The 12,275-nt window shown below is 52.3% G+C and overlaps 1 protein-coding gene across 1 annotated transcript in view; it reads right to left on the minus strand.

Annotated features, from left to right (window-relative positions):
* Nucleotides 1-6,750, minus strand: part of NT5C2 (5'-nucleotidase, cytosolic II) — a 62,958-nt gene extending 56,208 nt beyond the window's left edge. Inside the window, exon 1 of the mRNA XM_087766405.1 lies at nt 6,679-6,750. The gene's annotated coding sequence lies outside the window, so the exon portion shown is untranslated. The remainder of the gene's footprint in view (nt 1-6,678) is intronic.
* Between the last annotated feature and the right edge of the window lie 5,525 nt (nt 6,751-12,275).

Here is a 12,275-nt window from a genome sequence, read left to right on the forward strand (position 1 = left end):
AAGACTCAAAACAGACACTGCCTTGCTGACCTGCCCTTAAATATCACTGGTGCACTGACTGACGCTTGCGACATGAAGCAGAAAATGAAATCTGACTCCTGCCTCAGTTTCCAGACAGCAGAACTAACAGATGATTTAGCAGTCTGGCTTGCTTCTATGTTAAATTCCTCTTTCCAGCTTCACTCAGCTACTTGCATTCAATGACGGGAAAGCTACAGGAACTGAACTGGAAGAGCAGTTTCCAGGGTCAGCCTCAAGCTAACTGCTGCTCAGAGCACCTGCAATTTATGTTCAACTGATCAGTTTTTCTTTAGGGAATAAACTCATCCTGACCTAAAAGCACACACGGAGAATAATATGATAAAAGTGGAACTGAACAAGCAATGAAAAAGAAACAGCTATGCAGCTATCACGGGTATCTGTTCTTAAAAGCTATCAGTGAATACTGCATAGGATGTGAGAAAGGACACGATTGAACCAGGACACTCGGGACCAAATCTTGCAGCCCTTTCCTGTGACTTCAAAGGCCACATATGTCTTTGCACAGTCTTGAAATGGAATTGCTTTATAATATCCAAAAAGGTGACTTGAAAAGATCAGAAAGAAACATTTGAAATACCTTTGCCAACGTGGTCAACTCTTCTTTTGAGAGGGGAAAAAAAAAAAGATACCTCAGATGGAGATGGAGAAAGCAAAGGAAATCAACATCTAAAAAGATTATTTTTAATTGCAACTGGCTCTATTTATTGACTTCCAAAATTACCTAAGCAACCTACCTTTTGCTGGCACTTACTCTTAGATGTTATTATTGGTAGTTGCTGTGTTATGATTACAAAGCACTGGCATAAATCTCACTCAGCACCTCGCTGGGTTTCTGAGGGCAGAACGTTCACATACTCTTCTCTGACCCCATGTTCCTAATTATTCACCGCGCATGCCTACGTGCAACTCATCACCAACTGAATCAGCCCAAACAGCTGAATTCAGCTGGTCTAGAGATTTTGGTATACTTTATGCTAAACCATCGGTCTTCCATCTTTCGAATTTACCTTCCTTTCTAGGTTACTTTAGAAGCCGACTAGGAAGTTTCTCGTGTTATATGCCACAGCCAGATGCACTACATCTGATGCAAATGCCAAGAGGAGCACAGTCCAAGTAGTAAAGTATGAGTTGATTCCCACCCACAGCTACCATTCTCCAAAGGAGATAAGGAGTAATGATTTCAGCAGCAAACACTGCCTGAACAGCTAAACGCTTCCTCCTGAAGCCAGCATGCACAGCTGGGATGCAGCTGTCGCTACCGCAGTAGTGCAGGCAGCAGCTGCTGCCAGGGGAAAGGCAGCAGCTCACACAAGAGGGGGCAACCCACCCAGAAGGTCCCACAATCCAGATCTGGCCACCCCAACTGCCAAAGCTGGACCACCCCAGTTGGAAAGTATTTTGGGGAAGCGTACCGTCCTGCAGGGTTCAGCACGAATCTGCTTCCTGAAAATCTAGCAAGAACCTATCTTAAGTGCTTTATGTATTATGCCAATGTTAACAGGGAGAACTACGAGGCCTGGGTCAAAGCCAGCTAATCCAAAGGCCTGTTCTTAAGTAAACAGTGGAAAACCGCTCTACTTCAGAGCCTCCTGCAGAAACCCGTACAGGAAACCTCTGTTTTACCCTTTCCTCTGAACCAATTGTGCCAAGCAAGGTTAAACGATCATCTTGTAGTAAGCACATGTGCAAAACAGAAAGTCTTTGTTTGAAAATATCTGGAAGGCAGCTGGGAGTTGTGAATACTCTATAACTAAATTAAGCTAAGTTGGGACCACATAATGACTTCAAGGAACCTTTGTTTTTAAATAAATCACTTGTGGTGAAGAGCCAGCATGATAGTTTTGGAGACCGAAACTGCCTTCTTAGTTACAGGATGGGTACAATACAAGCAGTACTAGAGTACGTTGTTCCCACACATCAGTTTCTACTAACTTACTTCACTTTGGAGCCACCTTCAAATCTCAAAAGAACCACATCTCCTTGGGCCGCCCTTTCTTCTTCCATCCACCTACAGAAGCTGTGCCCACACATCCTTTAATTTCAAAAGAGAAACCAACAGGTTGCTCACATCCCAGCATCATTTCTATAGGTATCTCACTACTGTGACTCCTGCTCTCCATGTTTAATGGGCTCACGCCTTTCAGAATTTAAAGCAGATTTAGCTGGTATGATGCACAGGGTAAGAACCCACTTGTTTTCTTGCTTACATGTTAAGAGAAGGTAGCATGCAGATAACTGCAGTGGGGTTTCCAACCTCCCCAGTTTAGTCAGAACTTTATCTCTAATGAAACTGCCAAAAAAGGGCTGGCTGTGCTGGTAAATCCCGCAGCAGGTATTCATGCCCAGGGGGTGATAAGCTAAGGTCACCAGCAAGCAACAAGTTTAGCCTCTACCATTCTGTACCAGACTTGAAAAAGTGACAGGACCGAGAGGGCTGGCACACAGCCCTTCACTGCTCCTACGTTTGGGGACCCAACTGTCCGGGAAGTAAGAGCAAATCTGCTTTTGACCTTATAGTAAGGTGCACACACTGTTACACATTCAGGTAGTAGTAAGATGCAACACAGACCGTTGTGGGTTTTTTTAGGCTGAATTACTCAGGCTCCCTTCTTGATCTCATGCTGTTGTATGAAAAATGTATTTCTCCTAATATGGCTCCATACGGGCAGGTCTCCCAAGCACCTTTTTAGCCCTGCACACACATGCATGAGACTTAATGACTACCCGTATGTAGGCGGGGTTAGATTACCAATTGCTTACAGTGGCTACCTTAAATACCTATGCAATTTTTTCCAGATGTTGCTTAAGGCTTATTTACTGTACATTAAGTTCTATTCTCTCTGTGGTTGTGTTAAGAAAGCAGACTCACGTTATACACGCTCTCTATGTAGAGTACACAGTCCAAGGTTTTAGGAACCATTCCAGTTAAGGAGTCATAATGATTAAAAAGCAAAATACAGCTCATTGCTACGAGCATCATAACCATGACACATAATAATAATTTCTTTAGTAACACAAAACAGACATTTTACAATAGGAAATATTTATATGAATGTGCACTTTGGAGATGCTCAAAGAATAAGATATGCTTCAGCACAGAATGGCCAACTTCTGAAGACTCAGATCGTGGCTATTTCAAATATCATTTCAAATGGTATTTGTGCTGCTGACACTTTAAATAAAATTTTAAAAGTAGGATGCAGTACAGACAGTAAGCGAGGAATTCCCATGCGCTGACTTGGTAACATATCTCATCCCAAACACATCCCGAAGAGCAAGACGAGGCTTCCACTCCCGGGCACATTCTGTTCAGTTTTCTGTCCTATTATTCTCACTGCTAAAAAAGCCACAGCTGTTTTATATCAGGACACCCAGCGTGCGTGAGCCACCCCGAGGCAAGGACACAGCGCAGAGCAGGCCCTGCGAACTCATCCCAAGGTGCCTCGCCGAGGCCAACCCTGCTGACGGATAGCGCTGTCCTGTTTCCCCTGGGGCAGAGCCGAAGCGCCTTGCTCTCCTCACGGGTTTACGCTGGATGGCAAACGAGTATTTCTTATCCTGAGGCGATGAGTTACCGAGGTGTTCTTTTAAAGGAGTGAAGACAAGGCACGGCCCTGCCAAACAGCAAGCCAGTTCCTATGACAACTTTCCACTGCAGCCTGGCTGGAGACTGTCAATCCACCTTCCCCGGGCCAAGCAGCTTCTACCTGGTACCGTCACCTGGGGCCGTTACCGGCCGCTGCGGGATTGTCACCAGCGGCGCGAGCAGCTGCGTGGCACCGAACCACCCAGATCCCACAGCACTCCCGAATTTCAAATTCCTACAAAAGACTGGGTTCGCTGAGTGCGCCTGCATGACCCCGCTCCTGTCTCTTGCCCAAGACTTTCAGGGCAGAGCTGCAGCCAGCATCTTCCTGCACCTCCCTGCGAGCCAAGCCGGTATCTGCCATTTCTGTGGGATTCAAAGGCTGCAGATCACCTCAGTTTGCCCTGGAGCACCGCAAACCCACTCTGCCGCTGGCCCGGGGCCGCCCCAGATAACAGCTCACGCTGGGAGCTAACCACCCATCTATCAGTTTTTAACTGAAGCATTATTTTATTAAGCTGAACTGCAAATAACAGGTATGATGTGAGCAAATAAACTGATCTGCTTTTCCAATAAGCATCAGCTAAACATCATATTTTAATAGCTCTCTTCCCTTTTACTTTAGACACAAAAATAATGTACCTGTATATTTTTTAAGGAAATAAACCACTCCTTTCAATGTACAAGAGTACAACACCGCAGTGTTTACCAGTAAACACCACACTAAGGTTTCTGTTTTTTCAAAAACAAACATTCCCCAGAAGTAAAAAAAAAAAAGTCTAGGACAAATATTTCTAGTGATTTTAGGAAGGGTCTATTAACTTTCAATTCAAGCTATATTAGGAATCAAACATGACAAGGAGTAACAATTCAAGGGGGAATGATTATTTTTTGTTATTGTTGTTGTTGTTGTTGTTGTTGTTGTTATTATTATTATTATTAAAAATTGCCTACAAACTGGAAATTTGCCTGGGAACATTTCAGCTTGCATCCGATTTCTGCTAGCGTATATCCTAGAAACAGCATATAACGCTAATGCTACCGATGCAAACCTACTAACAGGCTGTTAATTTCAAACCTCAGCTGAAAACATTTCTCCCATTCTTACAATTTTTCTCCCCATTTATCTCTGCAATTGTACTTAATTCAATGGAGCATTTTAAATGTAATTCGGCGGTGCACTTTGCCATACAACGTGTCTGAATGACGCTATACAGAGTAAAGGTTGTATTGTACTATATAATGAAGCTACGTGTATGCTTGAACAAACTCCAACCGCTGTTAATCAAACCAGCAAGTTCCTGAATGATCTTTTGGACTGCGGACTAATGGCAATAGATTATTTTAAATAGCATTTCTACTCTAAAAGATGTTTAGGTTGACACGGGCTGACAAGGACTGCGACAGGCTTCCAGAGCCGAGCTGATCAGTTTGCACGTAAAACACACCAGGGTTTCTCCTCGCTGCCAGAACTACGAATTCACCACGTGAAGCAAAGATCAAAACGTAGTTTTGAGTTTTGTTTCTGGTTTTCAATAAAACCACGTAGCACCTGAAAGGACCTGAAAATCTTCATATTTTCGATTTATTCACTAGTGACAAACAGGTATACGGATCAATACAATATATTTCAGTCGGTGACAAGATGTCATTCTAAACTGACACAGGGTACCATTTGGGTAAGTAAGAGGGGGACATTTCTAAGTGACTGCTTCGAAAGTATTTTGCAATCTTTGAGGTTCAAGTGGTAAATCTTCCAGAGCTAAAAAAAAACCCTTTTAAAACATAAGTGATTATGCCTTGGGAGGAATGTTAAGGCCACGTCAGACAGGATCCTCAGTATCCAGCTTGGCAGCCTTTTGAAACACTAGCAAGGGAATAAACTTGAGGGTTTCATAATCTCAGTGGTTCCAGGAATTTTTAAAACTGCCTGTGCTACAAGAAACAGTACTGCCCTATTAAGTCATCTAGTCTATCAGAAACCAATGTAGGTTTGTTTCCGCCATACATTTGGCAACATTATTTTTGGCACAGAAGGAGGGATTTAAAAAAAAAAAGCGTAAGCAAAATGTGAGCAAAGCAGTTTTGCGTTTTTGGGTTTTTTTTAATTTATTTATTTGGTGCCTCGCTCCTGTCTTTAGGTTATCAGCTGAAGGCTGATATAGCGGGATTGCCAAGAGCAATTCAAACCAAACAGAGCAGTGACAATGAACCCTCGCCCTGATGCAAGGCTGTGCGGGAAGCGTTCTGCCCAGCGCCGCGATCCCCAGCGATGGGGATCGCCTCTACCCACCTCCCCAGCCGGGGTGGCGGCTGCCCCGGGGGGAGGCTCCGAGCTGCAAGGTGCCGCCGGGGCCCCTCCGGTCCACGTGGGACGGAAGGCGGAAACGAACACGCCGGGTGCTGGCCCCGAACCTCAGAAACACCCTCCCGAGGGCTCCTTCTCCTCACGCTGCTCCTCGCACGGCAGAGGGGGGAGAGCGCTCGCCGCCCCGGGGCGGCTGGCGAACGGCCGCCCTGCCCCAGGGAGGGGGGCAGCTCCGGGGCGCACCCCGCCGGCCTGAGGGCGGGGGCAGCTCGGGGCCCCGCGGGGAGGAGAAGGGCTGCGGGGTTCACCCCGCCGGGGACAGGAGAGGGGTGGCCCGTACGGGGATGGGCTGAGGTAACCTGGGGGCCGCCCTGCTCGGGACGCGGGATGGGAAGGCAACAGGAGCTCCCGGGACAGAGCGGCCGGGCAGGGGAGGGGGCCAGCCGGATCCCGGGGAAGCGGCGGAGCCGGCGGGCGATGCCTCCGAGAGGATCCCCTCACCGGCAGAAGGGGAAGTGCCGCCGGCGGCCACCCGGGCTCCGCTCACTGCCCCTCCCCTCCCCTCCTCAGCCCCGGCGGCGGACAGATCGCCCCTCTTCCCAGGGCGGGCGCCTGAGGGGAGCGGGGAGGGGGCGCTTCCCCCCCCCCCCAGTCGCCCCCCAACGGTCGCCGCCACGCGCCACGGCGCGCGCACGCGCACCCGCACGCGCGCACTGCCCCCGCGCGCCCGGGCCGCTCTCACCTCCTGCCGCGCTCGGAAGAACTGCCCCGCGCGACTGCCGCAGCGCCCCGGCGGCTGCACTGCGCAGGCGCGGCCCGCGCCCCGCCCCTCCCGGCGGCAGGGACCGGGGAGAGTGTGCGAGGCCGGCGCTCAGCCGCAGAGCGGCGGCGGCAGGGAGCGGCGGCAATGTGCCAACCCGCGGAGCAGCCGCACAGACACCCCCACTCCCCGCAACAGCCCCCCCCCAGCGACCGGCATCGCTCCGGCCAAAATTTCTGGGGCTGCACCCCCGGCCCTGCACCCCCCGACCCTGCACCCCCCGACCCTGCACTCCCGGCCTGCCTGAGCCCCTGCAGCTCTGTCCGTCGGCCTCAGTGCCGCTGCACGCCACGCTGGCTGAAGGAGCCGGAGCTTTGGTTAAAATAACGCAATTTGTTGCTCATTTTTTGGGGAGCGCGTTTGCAGCGCGAGCTGGGGCAAGGGGGGCCGGGGTGCGGCCCATCCGCCATGGGAAGGGTGGCGAGGAGGTGCCGGTGGCACGGAGGGCGATGGCCGGGGGCTTGGGGGGCACTGGCCACGGTGGCAAGAGGAGGGGGGTCCTGCCTGTCTGCCTGTCCCGAGCAAAGGTCCGCAGCCACCACCGAGCACGGGCCTGTGCCTGTCACACCCGCGGGCAAGGCGGCCGGGGCTGGACAGGCTCAGGGGATGGCTGTGCAGAGCAAAAAATATCCACTGGTCCATTCCCCGTTGTACCACATTGGGCCCGTATCACCCCAAAAAGTGTCGGGCAAAAAAACCTCCCCAGCAAAACCAGCCTTGCTTATTCTGCCTGTTTTTCCTCATCCTGGAGGCCTGGAAAAGGCCGCAGCGGGGTCCTGGCCACCGCGGGGTGGTCCCCGCCAGTGACAAGGGCGACAGCAGCCGTCTGCCTGCCCCAGCTCACCCCGGGCCCACAGGGCTCTGCCAAACCGCCGGCACCCGGGTCCGGTCTCCCTTCCCAGTGGTGGCCGGGAACCGGGAATGCCTCCCCTCTGGCAGTAGCTTTTCCAGCCCTGCCGCCGCGGTGCTTCCTTTATCTCCCCAAGGACGCTTCCCTTGGCTTTCCCTATCGCCCTCCGCTCCGCTCCGGGCGATAAGGCGCTGCCACCACCTTCCGCGGCACGGGGACATGCCACCGGCCAGGGTTTTGCCAGCTCGGGCACACTTGGCCCATCATGGCTCTCCGGGCTCTGCGAGCCTTGCTCCATCGCCTCTCCAAGGAGAAGCACCCAATGGCACCATCCTTTAACACGTGCCGTTAGTTCTGACTAGAGCAAAGCCCATTTTCGGTGCTGAGCCCACAGCGGGGTGGCGTTACCCGCCTGGGAAGCTCAGCCTGCACCTCCCAATGCCCTGGGACATCCCTCGGCACCTGCGCCGGGCACCCAAGCAAGGGGTTTCACTTGGAGATGCATCCACTTCTATTCGGGAGCTCATTTCTATGCATCCTCATGGCGGAGCCCATCCTGGAGTGTGTGTCTGTCTGTGTGTCTGCCCATCTTTCCAACGCATAACCCCAGAAAATGCACTGAAGCCAACAAGGATAATGAAAAGTGCGAAATGGCTTTTCTGTGGCAGAAAATTAAATAGACAAAAGCCCTTCAGCCTAGGAAAAAGACTGAGGGGGTAAGACAGAGGTCTGCAAAATCCTGCACAGGGAGGTAGGTGGGAAGGAACCATGTCCCAGCTCTTCCACTGTGTCCCACAAGCCAGGAGCATGGAATGAAATCAGCTGGCAGCAACTGAAGTGCAAACAAAGATGATGTTTTTTCATACGGCGCATTATCAAACTGTGGATTACAGAGCACGGTGGCATCCAGGACGTGAACTTGCACTGATTAGATAAGGGCCAGCAAACACAGGGATGTGGCTGCTGCCTCGGGAGCCCCAGAGCCGCAGACGGCCAGAACCACGGAAGTTATACCAGGGAAGCATAAATCTGCTACTGTCAGAAACAAATGCCTGGGTTAGAGGGACCCAGTACAGCCACTTTCCTATTTTTATTAGTGTTTTTGTGTGTGTGCAATTCAGCAAATACATCCTTCTTTCTTATATAAGTGTTTGTCACTTACATATGTTTTCCCCCTGATTTTGCTGCCCTTACCCACAGAGCTCTCCCTCCTGCAGGGGGTGAGCCTGCCTGTGCCTCTGGAGATCTGGCAGCAGCCTCACTGGAGGTGCTTGGATCTGCCTTTTTCCCACCGCCAGGAAGCATTTTCCTTTCACGTGGCCACCGCGGTGAAGCCGGGTGGTGAAACACCTACCCAGAGCATTAGTTTAATGGACTGTGCTGGAAACTGGCAGGGAGGTGTGTGCACAGCTCAGAGCACGGCCTTTTCCTCTGAACCACAAGCCCAGGCAGATTGCAGCTCAGGAGATAAATTGTTTAATGAGCCCCATCAGCAGGCGGCTGCTGTGCGGAGAAGATCACAGAGTTTTAAGGACTCCTCCTGCTGTCTCACAGGCTTTGATTTTTGAAGCAGCTGGGAGGTATGGAAAGGTCCTGGGCAACCCATTTGGTTTCAGTAGTGCAGTTCTTAGCTATGGGACTGTTTTTCTTTGTTTTTCTGCCTGTTTTCTGGCCTGATAAAGATCCCCCTACGGCCACGTGTGTGTGTCCCAACAGAGATCCATGTGTTACTCAGGCATCAAGGTTTCCTGAGGCTGAACGCAGCCCAGGCGCTGCCCTGGTTTCAGTTTGTGCCCACTTCCAGATTGCCGTCCCATTTCAGGTCTGACACGCTGGTGTTCGGCTCATCTCCAGCCTCTGGCCTTAGGATAGGATAGAATAGAATAGAACAGGACAGAACAGAACAGGAGTAGAATAGAGTAGAGTAGAATAAAATTTGAAGAATTTGGGGAATTTTGGGGATTTGGGCCTGGGTCTTTCAAGGACTTCCTTCCAGTCTGCCAGGACATGGCTCCTTCTCCAGGATGCGGCCACGCTGCAGCTCTCCCCCTCACTGGACGGGCTGTACAGGTTTGTTGGCCAACTCAGCCCCCGAGAGCTGGCTCAGGGGCTCAAGGGGCTCGTGAGGGAATTGCATTTGGGTGCCAGCCACCTGGGATGGGGTCCCGCTGCAGCTGTCTGGAACATGGGAGCACCCCCAGAACTGGCAGCTCATGCTGAGCTGGATCCCAAGGTCTCGGCCGCCTTTTGCTCCTCTGAAAGCAGCAGCCCTCCAGTGGGCTGGAGCCACATCCTTGTTCTGGGGGACAGCAGCATTTACTATCATTTATTGACTCCAACTCCATGTGCTGATTCAGCTACAAAGTCCCAGCAGTCACAGCAGCAACTGGCTCAGGTCCCACCTCTTTCATGCAGTCTCCTTCCCTCTATGTAGAAAGACTCCAGAACACCTCAACCCATTGGGAGTCAAAGGGATTCAGTCGCAGGGTCTTTACCCACGGACATCAGCAGTCCCTGCAGAGACCTTCACATTTCTTCTGCTGGAGGAGACTGTGACACTCCTGACTCCGCTGTTAGACTACATAGGTATGGCAGTGCTAAAACAGCGTAAGTGGGGAGGCCAGGATAGGCTGTGCTCCACTTTTGAAGACAAAAGAGAACCATAACAGCCTTCAGCATCAGTAATAAGCATCAGAGCAAAGTCATCAAAATGATGCCACACACATAAGCAGAGATGGTAACTTCTCAGCTTTTTGACCAGTTATTGCCAGTAGCAAAAACCTGACTTAGGATATTGTGATGCAAACCAATGGATGTTGAGGAAGTGTTAAAGCGCACTTGTGTGTGAGGAGTATGTGAGGGACCTGAAAAAAAGCCCAGAGCAAGGAGAGGATTTCTGCATCAGCAGAGGCATCGCGCTCCAGCGCCAGGACAGCTGGCAGACCCCAGTGTGGGCTGAGGCTCTCTGCCTATCCCGCTCTGCCCCCAAAACGTAAGCTACTCAGACGATCCCAGTGTTGTAGCCTTGCAGTCACTGACCTAAAACGGGCCTCAGGAAAACTGAGTCCTTCCAGGAAAACTACCTGTGAGCAGATCTGAGTCCTGGACAAACAAGGCACAAGCCAGGTTTCTCGCCCAAGTGCGCGCATAGCTCCTGCCTCTCTCCTTTGTCTCCACTGAGCGACACTCCTCATTCCTCCTATGCCTTACGGGACAGATGGACAGGACTCAGGTGGAGTATATACATGTGTGTGTTGATCCTATCGCCAATCCCTGACTGTGGGTGGGCCTAGGACCAGCCTGCTCCCGCCGTGGGGCAGTGCTCCGCCTTGGGCTGGGCTCACCTCACGCCCAAGTGAAAGGGATGTTTTCCCCGTGGGGTTTCTGCCCCAGGCAGTGCCCTTCTAAGCATGGCTGCAGGGACGTGGGCTCCTGTGCATGCCAGCCAGGGTTGCTGCCGTGCTTGCAGGGCCTCCTCCGGAGCCACTGTTATGATTAACTTCTGATCCCAAGGAGATGTGAATCCCAGCACCATTTCTCCCCTTTTGCCTGGTCACTTTGAAACAGTGACAGCTCTTTTGGAAGTCACAGCTCTCTCCAGTGCCAGCCCTGGCTTGCTTGTCCTCCCTGCTCCTCTGCTGGAGCTCCCTCATCCCTGGTCACCTGTGAGGAGAAACGGGGACAAGCGGAGTAGAGGAACTGGGCATCAGTGCAGAGCTCAGTGGCACAGAGATGTACAGCAGGAGGCAGGATCTGGTTGCACATTTCACCACGCTCCTCACACCTGGATCACAGTTATTTTAAGCTGTTTTTCCATCTCACAGCCACATTTTGTGCTGCTGTTCCCAGAGACCAGTCACTTCTCGCTGGCCTCTTGGCAGGTCCTCTCATGGGATGCCGTGTTCCCAGGCACGGTGCTTGGCCTGGAGGTGGGGGGGGTGTGTCCCCTCCCTGTCACCTCGGCAGCCCCGGGTGCTCCCAGCAAACCCCTGCCAGTGGGAAGGCCCAGTCTGCTTGTGTGGACAGGAGAGAAACTGAAGTGGCTCTTTCAGTTCCTGGCAAACAACCCGGAGGCAAAATCCTCTCCTGTGTGTCCCTCGTGGCGTGGCTGGACCGACGAGTCTCTGTCCTGGGCACCCCCTCCTCCAGGCACGTCCCCCCCTCTGCCCCCGCCCTGCGCTCCAGCCGCCCGCTGCCCCGCCCTGCGGAGACCCCACGCTGCCGTAGGCACCCCGCTCCCCACCGGAGGAGCGGGGCTGGGAGCAGCCCCGCGGGACACCTTCACCCCAGGCACAGGCGCACAGCACGCGTTCCCACGAGCATTGGTGGGGATGGCTGGGGATACCCCGGCAGGAGTGATGTGTGTCTGTGTGTCTGTGTGTCTGTGTGTCTGCCTATCGCTCCACCGGCCCATTTCTGCCTGCTTCCTTCTGTGTTTCTGCCTCTCCTTGCCTGTGCATCTGCGTGTGCATCTGTGCGTGTCTCTCTGCACGTCTGCTTGTCCCTTTGTCTGTCTGGCTCTGAGCGCGTCTGTGTGCATCTTACTGCGAATCTGCCTGCCCCTTTTCGCGCGCCTGTGCGTGTGCCTGTCTCTTTGTGCGTGTGTGACCTTGTCCATCTGCCTGTGTCCGTTTGTGCGCTCTTCCCGCGTCCCTCTGTCTGTCCATCC

This window comes from Nipponia nippon, unplaced genomic scaffold, assembly GCF_047370975.1.
Source record: "Nipponia nippon isolate SJK-2023a ecotype South Korea unplaced genomic scaffold, ASM4737097v1 scaffold_3, whole genome shotgun sequence".
NCBI lineage: Eukaryota > Metazoa > Chordata > Aves > Pelecaniformes > Threskiornithidae > Nipponia > Nipponia nippon.